The sequence below is a fragment of the Chrysochloris asiatica genome, unplaced genomic scaffold, assembly GCF_000296735.1.
Source record: "Chrysochloris asiatica unplaced genomic scaffold, ChrAsi1.0 scaffold00105, whole genome shotgun sequence".
NCBI classification, from domain to species: domain Eukaryota; kingdom Metazoa; phylum Chordata; class Mammalia; order Afrosoricida; family Chrysochloridae; genus Chrysochloris; species Chrysochloris asiatica.
The window spans coordinates 7,039,026-7,062,284 of NW_006408623.1; positions in this window are offsets into that span (position 1 = coordinate 7,039,026).

Here is a 23,259-nt window from a genome sequence, read left to right on the forward strand (position 1 = left end):
TTGTGAATTTTGTATTAGTTTACATGGGTGAACATTATCTTTACATCCATCCTATCATATTTTGTTTCAATGATCACAATCCCCTGCATGCATCATCAAATACCCAAAGGGTACACTCCACATGGCTACTCCCCACCCCCGGCTGTCAGCACACAGCGCCTATCCTTCCCTGAGTCCAGAGTCCCCAGCTGCTCCTTCTGTCCATGTCATTGTGTCTGCCTCCACCCCTAGTGTCACTGCCTCTCCATGCACAGTCTCACACTTTGCTTTTCTCCCTTGACAGTTCCAGGGATCTCTGCTCCTGGACTGCAAAATCAGCCACTCCCCTCCTTTTGTTACCATTTACATTTACCCTTCCAACATTCACTGTCGGACCTGATAGCAATCATTCCCTATTGAACCATAGGAGTCCTTTCCCCCTCACCTTTTATCAACCCCATCCAGAGAGGCTGGAAACAATTCAGTGGAGATTCTACCTTTCCCTGTGTCCTCTAGAGCTAGGTACCCAATTGAAAGCCTGTCACTTCTTGCCTTTGTAGTCCCCCATTTTGTGTAGCCAATGTCTAAGTTCCCCCTCCCTGTCGACCCTGTGTACCAATGGGGTAGGAATGATCCTCACTATAGAGATTTGTCCACTTCTTTGTCATACTGCATCCACAAGTGTAGGTTAAGATCATCCACTTACAGTGGGTTACTCCTCCCCCCGGCTTCTTTCTTCCTCTAATTGTGTTCTGATCATCCAGCCATTGATGCCAGGTCAAATGGGTACTATCTGCAAGTGTGGGTGTTCTTGTGCATCCCCCATTTCTTTATATCAGCTGGATGCTACATACTCTGTTCTAGTCCTCTGGGGCCAGGAGTACCCAGGCTCATCATACTGCTGGTTAACCAGGTCTCAATCCAAGTTAACAGGAGTCTATTGAATGTGGTTGGACTTAGTTCACAACTTCATTGCTGTTTTTCCCCCACTTCCCCTTAGCGGTGACCAATGTGGTCAGCAGCAGGACCATACGCCTGCTAGTGCATTTCATTTGAGTTTCAGTCTTGGAAGGGGGTTTGCCTTGAGGGGATCTGACCACTTGCCTTGATGGTGCGATCGGGGTGAAGAGAAGAGATACATGAAAAATGAAAAGTGAAAGATGAAAAACGTGTCACACCTCTCCCTCCAGACCCACAGCTCCGTGTCTTCTAGTGCTGGTCACTGCATCCGCTTGGCTGTGGCCCCACCCTCTGGCCTGAAGACTTCTGGCTGCCAGCCACCATGGCTGGATCAATTCAGAAATCACCGTATTTTGTTTCCACAGGCAGATTTCTTCTCAGGTGGGCAAGGGAAACTGGCACCTGGAACCTTAAACAAGATCCAAAGCTCCACAGTTTTTCTGCGGACCACTTTCTCTGCTTTTTTTTTTTTTTTTTTTTTTGGTTTGGGCAGAGGAGTTTTCACTATCTGTCTCTGCTTTCTCTGCCCCTTAACCAGAAGTCCTGAAGATCCCCTTTTAGAAACAATACCAAAGATGATTATACACATGGACCTCACCAGATGGAATATACAGGAATCAAATGGACTAAATCTATGGAAAGAGATGGTGGAAAAGCTCCATATCATCAGTCAAAATAAGGCCCAGAGCAGACTGTGAAAAGACCATCAATTGCTCATATACAAGTTCAGGAATGAAGCTGAAAATTTTTAAACCAAGTCCACGAGAGTCAAAATATGAAGTTAAACATATACCACCTTAATTTATAGATCATCTCAAGAACAGATTTGATGCTTTAGACACTAATGAGGACAAGAAGAGTTGTGAATGACATCAAGAGCATCATACAGGAAGAAAACAAAATGTCATTAAGAAGACAAGAAAGAAGGAAAAGACCAAAATGGATGTCAGAAGAGACTCTGAAACTTGCTCTCCAGTGTAAAGATGCTAAAGCAAATGGAAGAAATAGGGAGAATGGGAATTCTAGAATGCTTAATTGTACTCATGTGGAGCCTGTGTATAGGCCAAGAGAGAACAAAACAAGGGGATACTTAATGGTTTAAAATCAGGTAAGGTGTGTGCTAAGGTTGTAGTCTTTCACCATACTTATTCAATCTGTATGTTGAGCAAATAATCTGATAAATTGGATTATATGAAAAAGAATATGCATCAGAATTGAAGGAAGGAAGACTCATTAACAACCTGTAATGTGCAGATGATACAACCTTGCTTGCTGAAAGGAAAGTTAACTTAAAATACTTACTGATGAAGATCAAAGATCACAGCTTTCAGTGTGGGTTGCACCTCAATGTAAAGAAAACAAAAATTCCCACCACTAGACCAATAAATAACATCAGGATAAATGGAGAAAAGGCTGAAGTTATCAAAGACTTCATTTTTCTGTGACCCACTGTCAACACTCATGGAAGCAGTAGTCAAGAAATCAAATGATGTATGGCATTAAGCAAATCTGCTGTACAAGACCTCTTTAAAGTGTGTGAGAGACGATGTCAGGTTGAGGACTAAAGTGGACCTGACCAAAGCTATGTTATTTTCAACACTTCATAGGCATATGAAAGTTGGACAATGAATACAGAAAATCATAGGAGAATTGATGTATTTGCATTCTGGTCTTACCAAAGAATATTAAAAGAACCATAGCCTGCCAGAGGAATACATAAATTTGTGTTGGAAGAAATACAGCCAGAATGCTCCTTAGAAGCCAGGATGGCCAGACATCATCTCTACCCATTTTGAGTTGTGCTCCATCAACAAATGAAGATCCCAAAAGTTTTACTCCATGTGAGTCAACATGGTCAACTCTATTGAAGGAGACAGATCCTCCTCAGTCATGTTTTGAGTGCCTTCCAACCTGTGGGGCTCATTTTCCAGCACTGTATCTGACTATAATCTGGTGGTCTTCATCATTTTTCAATATTCTGGTGCTAACAGTGTTCCACTGTTATCCATGTTTTCAGTGACTTAATATTCTGAATTAGTCCACCTCTCCTTCTTCCTTGTCTGTCTTAGTCTGGAAGCTCAGCTGAAACCTATCCACCACAGGCAACAGATATAGTACTATTAAAAGTAAATAGGGAACCAGAGATATCAATTTATAATAAAGACAGCTACAAAGCAAAAATAGGGGGAAATGTACAGAACTTCCAAGTGATGAAGAATCAAGTCAATCTCAAGATAAAACAATGTTTTAAATTGGAGAAGAAATTTATAAATTACAGGGTAACCTCAAAGAAAATTAATACATCTTCACATTAAATAAAGAAAAAAGAAATCCATAAGGATTTAGCAAATATTAAAATGACAACAATGAAGTAATTGACAACAAAATTCACAAACAAAATGATCTTAGCACATAATATTACATGGAACAAAAAAAACAGAAGCACTACAAAAAAACCACAGCAAAAATAACTGCATCCATGTCATGCTATCAAAAATTACACTGAACATCAACGGATTAAATAGAGCAGTCAGGGGATGGAGTAGAAAAATTAAAAACAAAACAAGATTCTTAAATATGCCGTCTACAGAAGAGACACACCTGACACACAAAGACAAAAATAGATGGGGAAAATTTTTTATCAAGTTAATAGTAATAAAAAAATGAAGACAATTTTTATAAGTTAATAGCAATAAAAAAAATGGCAGCATTAATTTGTGATTCAAGAGACTTTAAGGCAAAAGCAACATGATAAACAAAGAGGGACATTATCTCATGATTAAAGGGTCAATTGAACAAGACAGCATAACCCTAAGTACCTACACTTCTAATGAAAGAGCCTCCAAATACATAAATCAAAAATCTAATAGAATTGAAGAAAGAAACAGGCAACTCTACAATAATAGCAGGAGATCTTAATACACTACTTTTGATGAGGGGCAGAACAATTAGAAAGAAACTTAACAAAGACAAAGAAGAACTAAACAACACAATCAACCAACTTGACCCACATAGACTTATACAGAGCACTCAACCTAGTAATAGCACAATACATATTCTTTACCATTGCATGTGGAACATTTTTCCAGAATATACTACATGCCAGACCATAAAACAAGCCTCAATAAAATTTAAAACATGAACTACTACAAAGCACCTTTTCATATCACAATACTACAAAAGTAGAAATCAATAATAGCAAGATTAAGGGGGGGAAATCAAATACATGGAAATTGAATAACACCCTGCTTAAAAGCCATCGCTTAATAGAGCAATTAATGAAATGAAAATTTTAAATTCTTTAAATCCAATGTCAATGGAAACACAACACACAAAAACATTTGCGACACAGCAAAAGCAGTGCTTAGAGGCCAAATTACATCAATAAATGCACACATCCAAAAATAAGAAAGAATCAATATCAGCATATTAACTCAACGTCTCCAACAAATAAAAAAAGAGGACCAAAGTAAGTCTATAGCTACCAGAAGAAAAGAAATAGCAAGGATTAAAGAAATATATAGAAAACAAAAAGCAATAGAAAGAATCAAGAAGACACAAAATTGACTCTTTGAAAAGATTAATAAAATTGACAAACCATTGGAAAATCTAACAAAAGAAAAGGAGAAGATGTAAATGACATACATAAGAAATGATATGGGTGACCTCACAATAGAACCAACAGAAATAAAGATAATAATAGACTACTATGAAGAATTATAATTGAACACATTTAAAATTCTGGAAGTAAAGGACAAATTTTTTAGAAAAAATATGACCAAACTAAACTAACATAGACTGAAGTAGAAAACTTGAACAGATCTATAACAAAAGAAGAAATTGATAAGGTCATAAAAAAAACTTCCAGCAACAACAAAAAGTCCAGGCCCAGATGTCTTTACTGGTGAATTATACACGTTCAGAGAAGAATTAACACCAGTTCTACTCAAGCTATTCCAGAATATAGAAACTGATAGAAAGTTCCCGAATACTTCTTATGAATATACATAATCCTCATAATCCTCAAAGACATCACTGAAAAACATAATTTTAGACCAGTATCCTTCATGAATATATATGCAAAGAGTCTCAATAAAATCCTAGCCCATATAATTAAACAACATATATAAAAAAAAATCATGACCAAGTTAGGAATGTTACCAGGGATGCAAGGATGATTCAATATTAGAAAAACAATCAATATAACCCACCACATAAATAAATTAAAATAATCACATGATCATATCATTTGATACAGAAAAGACATATGACAAAATTCAACATCCATTCCTGATTAAAAAACACTCAACAAAAGAGGAATAAATGGGAAATTCCTCGATATAATTAAGAGCATATATAGAAATCCAAGAGCCAACATTACTTTCTAGGGAGAGAAACTGTCTGGTTCCTGTTTGCAAAAGGAAACAGGAACCAGACAAGGATGCCCTTTATCTCCAAATCTAGTCAATACTGTCTTTGAAGACTTAGCAAGAGGTATAAGGCAAGAAAGGGAAATTAAAGGCATCCAAATTGTCAAAGAAGAAGCAAAACTCTATTTGCAGATGATATAATCTTGTACATAGAAAATCCCAATAACTTAGCAAAAAAATATATTGGAACTCATGGAAAAAGTCAGCAAAGTGGCAGGATATGAAATCAATATTAAAAAAATTAGTTGCATTCCTCTATACCAATAAAGACATCTATGAAAAGGAAATTAGGTAAACAATACCATCTGCAATATCCACCCACAAGATGAAATACTTAGGAACAAATCTAACCAGACAAACAAAAGGCCTATACAATGAAAACAACAAAACACTACTACAGGAATCCAAAAGAGAATTACAAAAATGGATGAATATACCATGCTCATGGATAGGCAGACTTAACATTGCAAAAATTTTCACACTACCCAAAGCAACATATAGATATAACACAGTCTCAATCTAGATTCCAATATCATTCTTTAAAGAGATGGAAAAACGGATCACTAACAATATATGGAAAGGAAAGAAACCTCAGATAATTAAAGCACTACTTATGAAGCAGAACAAAGTTGGAGGCCTCTCACTCTCTGATCTCAAAATTACTACACAGAAACAGTGATCAAAATAGCTTGGCACTGGTACAATGAAGACTCCTAGAAAATTTAAACAGAATTGGTAAATCAAAAGTAAATCCATCCACTTACAGTTAGCTGATCTTTGACAAAGACTGGAAACACATTAAATGGGGAAGATATAGTCTCTTCAACAAATAGTGCTGGCAAAACTGGAAATCCATTTGCAGAAGAATGAAATAAGACCCATATCTCACACCATATTCAAAACCAAACTCAACGTGGATTAAATACTTAAATGTAAAACTCCAAACTATAACGATCAATGAAAAACAATGACAAACCTAGGGACTCTAACACATAGCATAAATACACTGTCAAACATTGATAAAAATACACAAACAGTAGAAGACAAAATAGGGCATTAGGTCGTCTAAAAATTAGACATGTATGGGCTTCAAAAGATTTTGCCAAAAAAATAAAAAGGAAGCCCACAGATTGTGATTTTTATTTTTTTTTTGCAACAATGTATCATACAAGGGGCTAATCTCAAAAAGTATAGAAAACTACAACACCTCTACAAGAAAAATACAAATAACCCAATTAAAAAATGGGCAAAGGACATGAACTGGCATTTCACCAAGGAAGATATTCAGGCAGCCAACAAACATACAAAGAAATGAGCATGATCATTAGCCATAAAAGAGATGCACATCAAAACAATAATGAGATAACTCAACCCAAAGTTCAAAAAACAGAAAGCAGCAAATGCTGGCAAGGGTGTGGAAAAACTGGGACTCCCCTACATTGCTGGTGGGATGGTAAAATGGTGCAACCATTGTGGAAAACAGTATGGTGGCTCCTCAAGAAATTGGAAAGATAAATATTATATGATCCAACAATTCCTCTTCTTGATATATAGTCCCAAGAAATAAAAGCCATGACACGAGTAAATATATGCACACTGATGTTTATCACAGCACTATTCACAATAGCAAAAGATGGAGGCAGACTAATTGCCTATTAATGAAAGAATTGACAAACAAACTTTGGTACATATACACATAGAATACTATGCAACCGTGAAGAATAATGAATCTGTGAAACATTTCATAACATGAATGAACCTAGAGGACATTATGCTGAGTGAAAGTAGTCAACCACAAAAGGACAAATATTGCATGAGACCATTACTGTAATACCGCAAGGTTGTCATGCTAAAAGAAGCATTATTGGATGACTATCAGAAGTGGGAGGGAAGGAAGAGTAATTCACTGACTAGAGGCTAGACACATGTTAACACCGGCAGCAGAGATGACAATACATAATAAAACAGAGGTTGCAAAAGAATGATAAAGACAGGTGAAGACATAGGGAGGTATGCAAGGGTTAAAATGGATATAGGTGAATAGTGTAATATACACAACCCTGGAACAATAGTGTATTGCAAGTAGATACATGGACATATACATAGGCTGAACAGGTATGGGAGGGAGAGTTGGAGTATACCCAAAAATATACACGGATTTGAAAGAGGAAATTTGTACATGGTATTTACCTTAGCTGCGAACACACTTATGAATGTGGTGGTGGTGGCAGTCATGTGCCGTCGAGTTGGTTCTGACACACAGTGACTCTGTTAAGGGTTTCTGAGACTTTCACTCTTAATGGGAGCAGAAAGTCTCATCTTTCTCCCACAGAATGGCTGGTAGATTTGAACCTTTGTCCTTGCAGTTAGCAGCCCAACTTATAACCCACTCAATTACCAGGGGACAAAATGAAGAAAACTTCTTAATCAGTTGTTTGGCCAGGGGGCTTCAAGACCATAGTCACAGGAAACACCATGGTAAATTGGCATAACATAGTCCACACAGACAATATTCAGCATCCTACTTTGGTGAATAGCAACTTGGATCTTAAAAGCTCATGAGTGGCCACCTAAGGTGCAACTACTGGTCTTTTCATGTGTTGAAGAAAGAAGAGTAATGAAAATTGAAGATGCTTGGAATCAGCTAGTTCAATGAACCAAGGAAGCAGGTGAACATCAGTCACCATGACTCTGAGACCAGAACTAGATGGTCTCGTCCACCACTGCCACCTGCTCTGAAAGGGGCCACATTAGAAGGTCAGAGTGGGAGAAAATGTGGAAATAAACTCAAAATTATTTAAAATAAGACCAAGCTTACTGCTCAGAAAGGGACTGGAGGAACCCGACACTATTGCCTTTGACCAAATGGAACTCAGCCTCTGGCCCAATTTTCAGCCAAGTGGTATAGATAAGAAATACAGAGGGTATTGTTGTTGTTAAGTGCCGTCGAGTTGGTTCCATCTCATAGCTACCCTGTATAGGGATTCTGAGGAGCAGTTGGTGGGTTTGAACCGCTGATCCTATGGTTCACAGTCAAGTGCTGATCCTACAGCATCACACTAGAAGTCCAGAGGGGACAACAACATTAGTAAGGTCTGTTCACCATGGAATGGTCAATCACTCAACTTCAAAAAGGCAACATCTACCTAAGGACAAAGTTGAGAAGTGATGGTAAAGAGGGCGGAATGGAAATAGGAACTACAGGGAGAAAGAGGCTTAACTGTTGTTGCATGGAGGGGGATGGCAATTGTTGAGGCGAAATAGAGTATATGATTGTCTTAATGCAAAACTGATGATCTGCTGTGTAAACTTTCATTCAACTTATAATAAAATAGTTGTAAAAGCTTAGTTAGTGACAACCTTCTGGATCAAAATACAACACTGTATAGTTCTAGAATGTGAGTCCCTAGGTTAGAAGTCACTCCTATACACAGGGCTGCAACAATGGACTCTGGCACATAAATGATCATAAAGGTGGCACTAGCCTCAACTATGAGTTAATCACTAAGAGCATGGGTATTTTCACCAACCACTGAGAATAGCTACATCCTTGATGCAGCTGACATTGGGTCCACTGAAGATTAGGCTGTTGTGTTTTAGAAAGGTATTGTAGGTGATAAGTCCAACCCAAGTAGACATCAAAATATTTTGGTCACACTTCATTCGATTGAACGTAGGGTCATCATGAGTCAGAGACAAGTAGATAGTAGCTACCAACAACATAAAACCAGTACCTAGCTTTCTCCCTGCAGCTAGATCTGTCTGTGTGGTCTAGTGGGCCAAGAAGTTGTAAGAGAAAGAAGGTTGCAGGAGACGAGGGTGGAGAGTAGCTCTGAGAACTAATGAAAGAATCAGGCAAGTTGCTAAGACAGGACCATTCGGTTTTACCTTCCTTTTGAACAAGCCTGATTTGGGGACCTGCAGCAACCATCAAACAATCTAAGGACAACAGGAAAATCAAGAAGACAATGCACTAAGAATTGAGGGTACAAAGAAAGAAAGATTCAGGTTTGGGGATGGCATAGTGTGCTAATGCAGTCTATTTCAGTATTCCATGATTTTAAGATAAATGTCTTCTTGCTTACACTATTCAGCTCCACAGAGCTGAAATATTTTTAACAGATACCGAATCCCACTATCTACCATGGTGGTTCATTTATTGTTCAAAAAACAATGATATCTTACTGCTTGCAGAGTGGAATTAACTGGCTGTCTGCTAATGTAATCGTCGGTAACTTTTCTACAGAAGTACAATAAGAACAAAAGGAAATCACTAGGCATCATTTAAAAGAAACTCGACCTACACTTTACTTGAAAAAGTGGCCTAGCAATGCCCCTTGTAAGTTCAGTAAGCAAGATCCATATTTCTAAGTTTGCAATTCCAAGTACTTTCTGTTTCTCTGCTTAAATTCCAAATAAGTATAAAAATCTGTCCTATTATGAGACCTGCTTCATGCTGCCTCTGAGGAAAAATTAGACCATATATCATTTGTAGCTTGAGTGTCTTATCAGTTTTCCATGATTTTGTACCTCTGCAAAGGTTAGTATTCACAGAATACCATTATTTATGAATAATATGCTTTAAAATTACACAGTATTTTAGGGTTTTTTTTATATAGTTTGTATATAACACATATCTACAAATCTATTGGGAGTCAGATAGAGGATAGGAAAGTGAGACAAACTTGTGTAAAGCCATTTATCTTCTTCACAGGAAAACAAGATAAGGCAGAGAGACAAAGGGAGAAAGTGAAAAGGAACCAGATTTGAGGGAAAATAATGTTAAGCAGTAGCTCAATTTAAAAGAGCATTGGAAGGCAGTAAAAAGCCAACCAGCAGTTAACATCCCATTAGAAACAAAAGAATGGACAAAGGCTGTCAAAAGGATCAGGATAGGAGACAAAAATTACAGCATGAAGAGAAGAGAATACAATTCTAACCATCAGTAACTAAAAGATCAGAAGAAAGGACAGACACAAGACAGCTAATGACTGGTCATAAGCTGGAACATAAAGCAATCCTCAACAAAATTACAAATATTTAAGTCATTCCTGGATTAAATCATTTATTCCTGGAAATATAACAAAATTATAACTAAAAAAACCTCAAACAATTGGAAATTTATCAGTACACTTCTAAATAAGCTACAGATCACAGAACAAGAAGTTATAAAATATTATGTATTGAAGGATAAAATACAAAATGACAAAATTTGTGGAGTGCAGCTAAAGCTATGCTTAGAGGACCATGAATAGCCTTCAATGGTTTCATAAGGAAATTAGAAAGGCTTAAATCAAAGTTTGAAATATACAATTTAGTAAGTGACCAAAATAAAAGCAAATTAAATCCAAGTAAAATAGAAAGAAATAAAGAAAAAATAAATAAAATCTAAAGCCAATGGCAAGAAAGAAAAATCAGTGTCAATAGTAATTTAATTTAAATTTAATTTTAAAAAATTGACAACTTTTTAAATGAACTGACCTAGAAAAAAAAAGAAGCAACAGATTATCTACATGAGGAATTAAAAACCAAGCATCACCACAATCTATAGATATGAAATGATAATGACAAGATACTAGAAATAATTGTATGCAAATTAATTCAGAAATTATGAAACAGAAAAAAATCCTACAAAATCTTAGAAAACTGATATAAAAAGAAATAGTCATCTGAATAGTCCCATATGTATTAAAGAACCTCAATTGATCATTCAAATTTTTCTTAAAAAACATGTCTAAGCTCAGATGGCTTCATTAGTGAATTTGTCTAAATATTTCTGGAGAAAATGACATTAATCTTACAGAAACTTTTCCAGAGACTAGAAAAAGGGGAAACCCATTCCCAACTCATTTTATGAGACCACCTTAACCTTTGTACCAAAACTTAACATTATTATAAAAAAGGAAAATTACTGGCCCATTTTCTCCATGAATATAAATCCAAAAATAGTAAGCAAAATTGTAGCATACTTAATCCAGCAAAATACGAAAGGAAGAAGACATCCAATCTCTCTTAGTTATCTTGTACTGCCATAATTAAAACTTTATTCTCTCACAGTTCAGGAGGTTAAAAGTCTGAATTCAGAGCACTGACTCTGGAGAAAGGTCTCTTTTCTGCATCTGTAGGCCTACCATCCTTTGAGACTGTGCCATGACATCAAATCTTTCCCTGGATCTAGAAGCTTCACAGTGCATGAACCCCAGGTCTGGCTTGTCTTTCTTAGTGCTAGTAGGCCCCCCTGAGCTCTGCTTGCCTGGTTAACCTCTTTATATCTCAAAAGAATCCTGGTGTAATGCTGTAGGATAAGCACTTGACCACAAGGTCAGTTGAAACCACTAGGTGGGCAGTTCAAACTCACCAGCTGTTCCTCAAAACCCTATACAGGGTAGCTATGAGTTGGAACTAACTCGATGACACATAACATCAACAACATATCTCAGGAGAGAATGACTCAAAGTACAACCTAATCCTGTAGATTGCATCTGACATCATTAGCATCAGAAAGTGATCATATGGGATCACATTGTAGCGGATTTATTGTGTTTTATTATATCTAATAATGCAAGAGGGCTAAACCACTGAGAATTCAGACCCAGTCAAGTTGACACAAAATCTTTACTACCACACAGTTTACGTTGGGTTGATTCAAGAAATGTATAGTTATTCTAATATTAAAAAATCAGTGAGAGTGTTTCTGACTCGCCCTCCCCTTCTGATGGAGCACCCATCCTACAGCCATTAGGGGGAGCAAGGCAGGCATCTGTGACAGGGATGGGGGTGTGTGTGCTGCAGAGGGCCTCTGGAGTGGGTAATGTCAGATTTCCCAGTAAGCAAAGGGAGGAAAGACTGAGTTATGCTTCCTTACAGTTTCAGATGGAGTTCACCAGAAATCCACCCCTGGGTTCCAGAGCAAGGCCAGTGATGAGTACAATCATACAGGGAGGAGTGGTGCCAGGAAGGAATGAAGAACTGAACACACGCATCCAAGGTGAGATGAGCCAGATCTTCACAGGACGGGGTAGAGAGACACAGACACAGAAATCAGGAAACTCGGAAGATCCGTGTGGGGCTGGACTGGGATGGTGCCTGATAGGTGCTGGCTTGTGGACAGACAGATGGAACTAAATACACATGCACATGACTGCAGGTATATGTTTGTGTGCATATGTAAATACACATGCATACGCACGTGTATACAGGTGAACCTGGGAGGCACTGCAGGATCAGTTCCAGACCTTTGAAATCAAGTGAATAATTGCAATAAAGAGAGTCACATGAGTTGTTTAGTTTCCCAGTGCATATAAAAGTTATGTTGGCACTGTGTTGTAGTCTATGAAGCATTCATCAACATTATGAAAAGGTCTGAAATATAGTGAGAATGGCAAAAATGAGCCACAGAGGAATGAAACGAGCATGTACTCCTGGGAAAGGCACCAATAGACTTCAGTCTGTGAAAACCACACTATCTATACACCTGCATGCACCTGCACATACATTCAGCACCTAGCTCTGTCTGAGAAGACCTAGAGGCACCAACACCCCAGCAGTAATGAGCACACCTAGTATGAGATCTGAGCTTCTAAATACCATTTTCCTATACAAGAAATGAGGAGTCCCAGATCCCAGATCTGGGGCAGAAGTACAAGCATAGTCTGGCACTGTTCATGCCAAAAAGCAGGAACGTGCTTGAATAAGAGTGTGGCCGTGCCGAGGACTTCCATGCCAAACTGAAAGAGCTCCCACTAGACAGATTATGGACCAGTTGAGCACTGAGGTGAATAATGATAATAACAGACTATGGCCCATTGAAAGGAGTAGGAAACCACGAGTCCTTTCAAAAACAAATTCATTAAGTCATTAGTTGAAACCTGGATGAGAAACAGGATATATATAGTTTCAGAGTACCTTCCCACAAAATACTTGATAATTACAATGGAGAAACCTGGCACACACAGCCTAAATCAAATCGTCAATCAAGGGAAACTTCCTTAATAATGGGGCAGATTGGAACTATGTGAGATACAGTAAGACCAGCACAGAGTCCCCTGAGTAACGTTCTCTGAAACAAACTGGGCCCCATTCCAACTATAAAAAAGCAGTAGACAAGTCCAGATTGGAGGACACACTACAGACAAATAACAGTGCAGACTGGTGTGATGATATTGAGCAAGTTCTGTGGAGCTTCCAGACTCAGACAGACTAGGAAGAACTCCACAGACTAGCCAATGTGATTACCAGATGGAGCACAAATTGTCATGGGAGTGGTGTAGGACTGGGCAGATGGATCACAACCAGTCATAGGAGGGGTGTAGGACTGGGCAGATGGATCACAACCAGTCATAGGAGGGGTGTAGGACTAGGCAGATGGGTCATAGTCTGTCATAGGAGGGGTGTAGGACTGGGAGCATTTCATTCAGTCATAGGCAGTGTCACCTTGACTCTATAGTGGTCTCCCAAGTGTCCTGGTCACAAAATCAAGAAAAGATGGCAGAGAACTGTCTACTGCATTCAGCATGTGGTTCTGGAGTCACTTTCTCCTGAGACATTGCTGAAACAGCTGGTGAAACTTGGACGGCATGAGGACTCAATGATGTGTTGATGTTACATTTCATGGAAACATCCTTATGTAAGAAACGCATGCCCTGAAATAACCAGGGCTCAGGGAGCAACATGAGAGCGACTTGCTGAGAAAAGACAACTTCTTTGTATCCTATTCCTAAATTTTTAAAGTTTATTATTCTTTTAAATGTTTCTGATGTGTTTGTCATATGTTCAAACGGCTTACCTTTTGAGCACTTAACCGCTGTGCCACCAATGCTCCTTAGCAAATATATATATAAATGCATATTATTATGTTGTTATTTAGTGCCGTTGAGTTGGTCCCAACTCATAATGACCCTGTGTAGGATTTCTGAGACTGTGAATCTTCAGAGGAGCAGACAACCTTATCTTTCTCTTGCAGTTTGGCTGGTGGACTTGAACCACAGGCCTTGTGGTTAGCAGTCCAGTGTTTATCCTACAGAACCACTGCACTCTCCATATGTTTGCATGTTGTTATTGTTGTTGTTAAGTGCTATCAAATTGGTTCTAATTCATAGAGACCCAGTATAGAGCTTTCAAGGTGCAGCTGGTGGGTTTGAATCACTGACCTTGAGGATAGCAGTCCAGTGCTTATCTTAACAAATCATACCAGGACCCAACATATATACACATGTTGTTGTTGCTAAGTGCTGTCGAGTCAGACTCGTGGTAACGCCATGTAGGGTTTCTCAGACTGTACTTCTTTGTGGAAGCAGAAAGCCTCCATCTTTCTCTCACGAAATGGCTGGTGGACTTGAACCAATGACCTTGTGATTCACAATCCAGTGCTTAGCATACAGAGCTACCATGCTCCTATATATACAAGTTGTTGTTGATAAGTGTCTTCAAGTTGGTTCTGACTCACAGTAACCCTGTATAGGGTTTCCAAGGAGTGGCTGGTGAATTTGAACTACTGACCTTGCAGTGCAAACTGACCTTACAGTTCAGTGCATTATCCCATAGCGCCACACGAGGACTCCTACATAAACAAACATATACACATATACATGTAATCACCACATACATAAAATAATATGATTTCAAGAGATGCAGAAAAATATATTGGGCAAAACTTATATCCAGTCATCATTTAAACATAAAACAAACCAACATAATCTCTTTCCAGAGAGACTTGTGCCAAGATGGAGAGAATTGGAAGGAACATGTCTCTCAAACAAAGAGGCATACTTTCTTCAAACCCCCAACCTTCTCAAACCATCAGGGAGCAGCAGGTACAGAGCAGTTAAGATAGTCCAAGCCTCAGAAGACCTGGTATAACAGAAAGGGAACCCCTAGGGTATTGATCCTCATACATTCCATTTCATGTCTAACAACTCCCAACTTCCTAGAATCATACTTTATACATTCCACATCCCGATTATTAATGGATGTGTGCAGCTGTTTCTCCTCATTTTGAGTTGTGTCCTCTCAGCAAACGAAGGTCCTGAAAGCTGTACTCCATCCTTGCCACTGAGGTCAACTCTTCTTTGAGGAGGCAGCTCTTCCACATTTGTATTTTAAGTGCCTTCCAAGCTGAGGGGTTCATCTGCTAGCACTATATTTGACAGTGTTCTGCTGCTGTCCATAAGGTGGTTCTCAGTGACTAAGTCTGCCTCTCTTTCTTCCTACTCTGCCTACGTCTGGAAGTTCCACAGAAACCTGTCCATCGTGGGTGACCCTGCTAGTATTTAAAATACCAGTGACATAGCTTCCAGCATTATAGCAACACACAAGCACCAGAGTACAACAAACTGACAGAAGAATGGTGGTAGGAATCAAAGAAGAAGAATGGTGGTAGAAATCAGAGATGTAAATCATGAAGAGATATACTATGTTCATGGACTGGAATCTCAACTTTGCTTAGATGTTAATTCTTCCCATTTTGATTTTATCATTTTGCATTGCAATCACAATCAAAATCCCTGCAGTACTTTTTGTAAATGATTTTCTAATGCTACTTTTTTTTTTTTTTTTTTAGCTATTCTTCTTCACATTGAATTGTCTTCGCATCTTTGTCAAAAGTAAGTTGACTATACACATATGCTCAACATCCATTTCAGCAATGTCTGACCACATACACCTCTGTTGTCCATAAGATTCCATATTAAGGGAAAGCAACTCTCCTTTTGTTTATTATGTCCCCCTAATAGTTTAAGAAGAGTTCTGGTGTGGCTCTGTGGGTTAATGTGCCAGACTGCAAAGTTATATGAACTGCAAGGTCGGTGGATCAAGCTCATCAGCTGCTCCTTGGAAACCTATTCAGGGTTGCAATGGGTCATATCTGACTCGACGTCATTTAACAACAACAACAGTGTAATAAGAAGTCTTGCTGTGGTGCTGCAGGATAGTGCACTGGACCACAAGGTTGGTTTGAACCACCAGGTCAGTGGTTCAAATCCACCAGCTGCTCCTCAGAAGCTTTATACAGGTTTCCTATGAGTTGGAACCAACTCAAATGCACTTAATAATAGTTTGAAAGACCCCAAGATCCAGATTGAATGAGAAGCAGGACTCCAGTGTGCATCCCAAGCTCCTGCTGGTTTCATTCACTGGCCCACAGCCATGTGGCCTCTCATGCCTGGCTCACAGCAGTGCCGCCATAGCTCCCCTGATCCTGCTGTGGGCACTGTCAGTACTGGCTGGGCCCTGGGCACTGGTGAGCTCACCAGTCTGGGCAGTGGAGACCAAGAAGTGGCTGCACCAACATTGAGGCAGCATCCAGGGCACCACCAGCCACACTCCCCACACCAACATACTGCTTCTCACTTGGTTCCTACAGCTGCCATTCCACAGCCTCGCCCGCCCTCACCCCATCCCATATGTGTCCCTGCTCTGCACCTAGACAATGTCCCAATCTGTCTGCCAATGCAGTCCCTGCCTGGCGCAGCCACACACCCAGCAAGGCCAGCCTCCTGAATCCAGTGGACACATATCATAGGATTTTAATATAATATGCTTTACAGGGATTTAACTGTAGATTGTACAAGACTGTCTGTATATAATACAGTGTTTGCACAACATCCAAATCTCATAATGTCCAATTTCACAGGAGGTATTGTGGACATTAGGCAGCACATGCCTGTATTTGTGTTGTTTTATTTCTGGTTTCTATATCCTGCTTTGCTAATCTATGTGTCTCTCCTTCCACCCATGCCACATCCTCTTCATTATAGTAAGTCTTGAAATTCAGTATAGTTATTTGTCCAGATGTGTTCTGCTTTTTCAAAGTGGTTTTGGTTTTATGCTTTTTTTCCCAAAATAAATCTGCAAAAGAGAAAATAATTTAGAGGACTTACATTATCTGGTAACAAGACTTTATATTTTTTTGTAAAGTTCTAGTAACCCAGTCACTGTGGTGCTGGGTAGATTCAGAGGACAATGGAACAAATTAGAGAGCACAGAAACAGAACCACCCAGACACAGCTGACCTGCTTTTGAATAAGGTGCCAAGATAATTCTATGGAGGGAAGAATGTGGACTCTGTTCAGCAAATGGTTCAGGAATGACTGGCTACCCAAATGGGCAACGTGAACTGTGACACATTCAATGCCACAGAGAAATGAAGTCAAAGTGGACCACAGACCTAAACACAAAGTCTACACACAGCCTCAGAATGTCTAGGACACAGTGCACAAGATAACTCTTCTAACACAGGACACAAAGGCACAAACAATACAATTCTGACAAGTTCGATTTCATGTCTGCTCATCGAAAGAAACCATTAACAAAATGAAAAGGGAGAACATATTTGAAAACACATATTTAATAAAGTTGTAGCGTATAAACAACTTTTCCAAACCCAACTAGGAAAATGATAACCATTCTTCTAATGAGCTTGAGTAGATGTTTTCTGCAAGCAGATGGCTGAATGGTTACTAGCACATGCAGTGATGCTCAGCATCGTGATTCATCAGCAAGGTGCGCACTGAAATCACAGAGAACTCCCTCAATTAGGTCAACCAGGAAGACCAGCCATTCCAAAAGCCAGCTGCTGTGTGAAGCACGTGGAGCGCTCACAACCTGTTGGAGGTAGTGTGCTGTGAAGCAGGTGAGGGAGTAAGGCATGCTCACTCACTGGAATACTGCTTACTAAATAGCACAGGGACAGAGAATATTAATGACTATGAGAGATTTGGATGGTATTTCTAAGTTGTTCCCCCCCCCCCCCCCCCACCTTGTGCCTTTTCCTGGGAAACCTTATACAGAGTTGCTGTGAGTTGAAACTGATGTAAAAGCATTTACAGCAACCTTTTAAACATAGACATTGCTGCTTTATGAACATTTATTTTATCATTGGGTTCCAATTGGCATCATCCTGAGCTTCTTTCTCATTTCTTTCCTTAACTTTTTTCCCAAACATTTCCACGTAGAATGCTATATTTAGTTGTTTATCACTCCCCCACTTAGAAACAAAAATAACTCTAAGCTTCGAATACCAGTTACTTTTTGTCTCCTGAAATGGTACTCATCAAGAAATTTTTTAATTAATGGAAATTTAGGGCTTCCTTTCAAACATAACACTAAAGTTGTATTTTTTTTTTTTTTTTTACCAATTTTACCAATGAGCATAATTAAAGTTAAAATGATATCAAAGTCCGCCCTGAGTTATTTGGCACTGAACAACTATTTCACTCAAGGGACACTGAATGATTTTGAATTACCACCAATTTCAAAACCAGAGGGTCCCAAGTTCATAAAACTTCATACATCTTTTAAATGAACAGATTTCTACACTACTAAAATCAAACACACATTACCCTCAAATATTCTTGCATCATGATTTTATATAATATATCATTTAACAGCATCCCTCACCACTATATGAAAGGGCTTAAAAAATATTGTGGAAAGTTTCCATTATCTTCTAATTCCATTTTTCCACAAACCTCTCAAAGCTTCACAGTATATATTTTATTGTTATGGTTATATGTCTAGGTCCCAATAATTATGTTGTTTGTTTGCTTTATTTGGGTAAATACATATGTAGCTGAAAATGTGTCATTTCAACATTTCTCGTGTTCCATTCAGTGTAACTGACTACATTTATCACGTTTCCAAACATTACCATTATCCATATCCAAATCTTCCCCCAATAATTATAGTCTTGACAGACTTGAATAGAACACTAATTGTTATCAGAAGTGATACTAATTTAATGATCAAATGAATTGAATTTCTCTTTTACCAATCCTCAACCAAAACCTGTTTCCTAAGATGAAATACATACTCACATACACCTCAGCAGATGAATTCAAACAGGACCTAGAACGGAGCTAGTCATAAAATTCTCCCCACCATAAACAGGAGCCAAACTCATAGTTCATTCATTTCAAATATTCGAAAGCTCCAGCTTCTGGCTCACTGACAAACCCTCAGAAATCTTAGTGGGAACCCAACAGGCACCGAGTCTTCTCCAGCCGCTGCCTGGGCGCCTCCCCACAAGACAAGGCTGACAGTGGACATATTGTCCACTACCCCATGGTCAAAGCCACAGAGTGCTCACAGGCTGATGAGTGAGGCTGACCATGAAGCTACTGCTGCTGCTGCTCCTGGTGTCCAGAAGGGATCCAAGCACTGCCCAGTGTCGGAATCCCCATCATCAGTTGTAGGGCAGACCATTGTGGTCCAAGGAGAATGAAGTCCTTGACAACTTCAATCTTTTCTCCATTGATACAACTGTTGTTTATTGGTCCAGTGGTGAGGATTTTTGTTTTCTTGACGTTGAGATGTAATCCATACAGAAAGCTGTGCTTTTTGATCTTCATCAGTAAATGTTTTAAGTCCTCTTCACTTTCAGTAAGCAAGGTTGTATCATCTGCATATCGCAGGTTGAGTCTTCCTTCAATCCTGATGCCATGTTTTTCTTCATATAACCCTGCTTCTCAGATTATTTGCTCAGCATAGAGGTTGAATAAGTATGGTGACAGAATACAACCCTGTCACACACCTTTCTTAATTTTAAACCATTCAGTGTTCCCATGTTCTGTTAGAACATCTGCCTCTTGGTCCATGTACAGATTCTTCATGAGCATAATTAAGTGTTCTGGAATACTCATACTTCACAATGTTGTCCATAGCTTGTCATGATCCACACAATCAAAAGCCTTTGCATAGTCAATAAAGCACAGGTAAAAATCTTTCTGGTATTCTCTGCTTTCAGCCAAGATCCATCGAACATCAACAATGATAACCCTCATTCTGCAGCCTCTTCTGAATCTGGCTTGAACCTCTGGAAGTTCTCTGTCAGTGTATGCTTGCAGTCGTTTCTGTATTACCTTTAATAAAACTTTACTCGCATGGGATACCAAAGATATTATCTGATGATATCCACATTCCATTGGATCGCCTCTCTTTGGAATGGGCACAAATACGATCTCTTCCAATCATTCGGCCAGATAGTTACCTTCCAAATTTCTTGGCAGAGATGAGTGAGTGCCACCAGTGCCACCTCACTTTTCAAAATATTTCAGTTTTTCATTCCATCAATTCCTGGTGCCTTGTTCTTTGTCAATTCCTTCAATGCACCTTGGACGTCCTCCTTCAGTATCATTGACTCTTGATCATGTGCTACCTCTTGAAACAGTTGAACATCAATCATAACACACACTAAATTGAAGTCTGAGTTGAGGTGACACATCATGGTGTCATTGTATTCTTGTCACAGCACTACCAGGCAGTCATTGATGATCCCGTGTGTGGATGTTTCTGAAAAACACCCAGGGTGCTGTCCTCAGAGAGACTCTCAGACATTGCCTCACATGCAGCCTCCTCCTTCATCCACACACAAGTCCACAAATCTCTTTAACCATGCTCACGAGGAACAGGCTCCAAGAGGCCTGCATGTCTGTGGCACACTTCTCACCTGCGGCACACTTCTCACCTGCCCCCTAGGTGTGATGGGCTTCAACTGAATGATTGTGGAAGACAAGAGCATTTGCCCTTCCTACTTAGATGTCCAGACAAACATCACTCCCCTCCTGGGACCAGCTTCTTCTATTCTCGCGAATCACCAATGCAAAACCCCAGCTTGACCACATTTCCTGTTATGAGCAACTGCCACTGATTGTCACCTCCCATCATGCATTCGAGAGGGCAAATTCTCACTATATGTATATGCACCCGACAGTCATGTAGACGCCTGCCAGCTTGCAGCTACGATAGGAATTTCAAGACGTCATGGGTGTTTCTGTATCTCCTGTGGCAAGCACCATCTCACACTTCCTGATGTCCTTGGAAAAACAGCAAAGCAATGGATTTGGAGGTTCTTTTCTTAAAAGAAATCGCACAGCTGTTACTCGTAGGAAGGCTATATTTTTAAGCAACTGTTTTCCTTGCTTCGCATTATCGGTATGTGCCTAAATGTACTTAATGTTAACACCATTCGACACAGCTTTGACTGGAGGCCTCCCCGTGTTTTCCTTGGCATCTGAAAGGCCTGTGAACACTGCACAGAAAGGACATGCTGGGTCTGGTTTCCAAGCCCAATCCAGAGAAAGTATTTCCTCTGAGGACTCTCCCTTTGGTTTCTGAGACACTCAGAAAGAACGTTTTTCATGGTGAAGTTTAACTAAACATCATGCAAAACTTCCTGCCCTGTGAAAAAATGTCTTGTCTGGTAGCAGATGGTGTGACCTTAATGAGCAATGGTGATTTCCTGTCAGAGATGGAGACGGGGGTCCTCAGCACCCTTCAGAGCTGGAACTGAACTCATCTCTGGCTGACTCAAGGCATGGGTCGACACCACGAACAATCACATCAGGGGTGGACGGACTCCTCAGGACAGGCCACTGTTTGGGATGAAGAAGGCAGCATCTGCCCAGGGAGAAAGCTCAGAAAAGAGAAGAGGAGGGGAAGAAGAAGAAATAGAAACAGGAAACAAGGAGGAAGTGGGAAGAGTGTTGTTACAATGCAAACAAGTCATCCAACAAAGGGACTAGGGATTGTGGGATGGAAAACCAACTTGTTCTGTAAACTTTCACTCAAATCGCAATGTTGTGCTGGTTCTTAAGTGCCTTCAAGTTGGTTCTGACTCATAGTGCCCCTGTATAGGGTTTCCAACACTGTACATCTGTGAGGGAGCAAAGGGTCTCATCTTTCTCCCTCCAAATCACAATAAATAGATAAAATAATTCCCCACAAAAGGCTTCTATCTGTCGGGACTTTTCTCTGTAGGCAGAATAGAGGGGTGACATTGCAAGAATGGAAGGAGAGAAAGCCCACCCCGACACACCATCCATGAGGACCCTGCCGTGGCTCTGCAGATGGGCCACACCTGTATGAACTCCTGAAGAGCATGGACCCCCAGATCAAGAACAAACGTCACTCTGAGACAGGATGGACCCAATGACAACTGTTGTGTTGTTGGGTTTTAATAAAGACTCACTCTATTTAAGTGGGGAAAAGAAAATTAACTACTGTTTTATTTTCTCCCTGGAAAGTAATAACAAATGGGACAGAGAAAAAAATGTGTATGAACTGTAGAAGGGAAAACTCATCGGCTCTGTAAACCTTTATCCAGTTCACAATAAAAAGTGAAAAAAGAAGCCATAGTCCCACATATCATATTCCACGTGAAGCTGCTTTGATATTTGAACAGTGACTGGAGAATCCATGCAGCCATTAACCTCCGACTGTTAGCAACAGACAGCACACTCAAAGACTTGGAGACACCCTGAACTTCATGTAAGAATGTCTGTGTCTGTCATTTGAGAGCTTATCTTGTTAAAAATTTACATGGGGGGAAAAAAAAAACAGGTTTTAACAAGCTGATCGCATGTTAAACTGGAAATCATCTATGTTTGCATTCCCAGATTCTTTATCAGTAATATGTTGATGCATGTTTGAGAATTTATTAGGTGCTGTAAAACAAATCATTAAGCAGGAAGCAGTTCCAGCCTGGGCGATCTCTGACCCTTGGTAACCTTATTATAGCACCAAAGTGTTTCTAACAAACAAAAGAGAAATTAGCTCTTTTGTTCTCGGGGCTGTCAAGCAGCTTTAGTGCATCTAACACAGTCTTTTATTAATAAATGGTACAGATTTTCATGCTAGCGTAGCTAAAGCAAATCACATCATCGTCTGAGAAAGACATACCTATTATTTTCCAGTGATATATTGCTTTTCAGCTGTAGCCAAAACAATCTAATAAGCACTATTAGATAAAGGATTCTGAATATGAATGTATTGAATTTGTAGTGGAAGAAAATGAACATATTGCAGCATTTATGTCAGATTGGGTTAAGCTTGGGCATCTCTTTCTCCTTAATGAATGCAGATCAAAAGACTTCTCTTATGTAAAAAATAATAATAC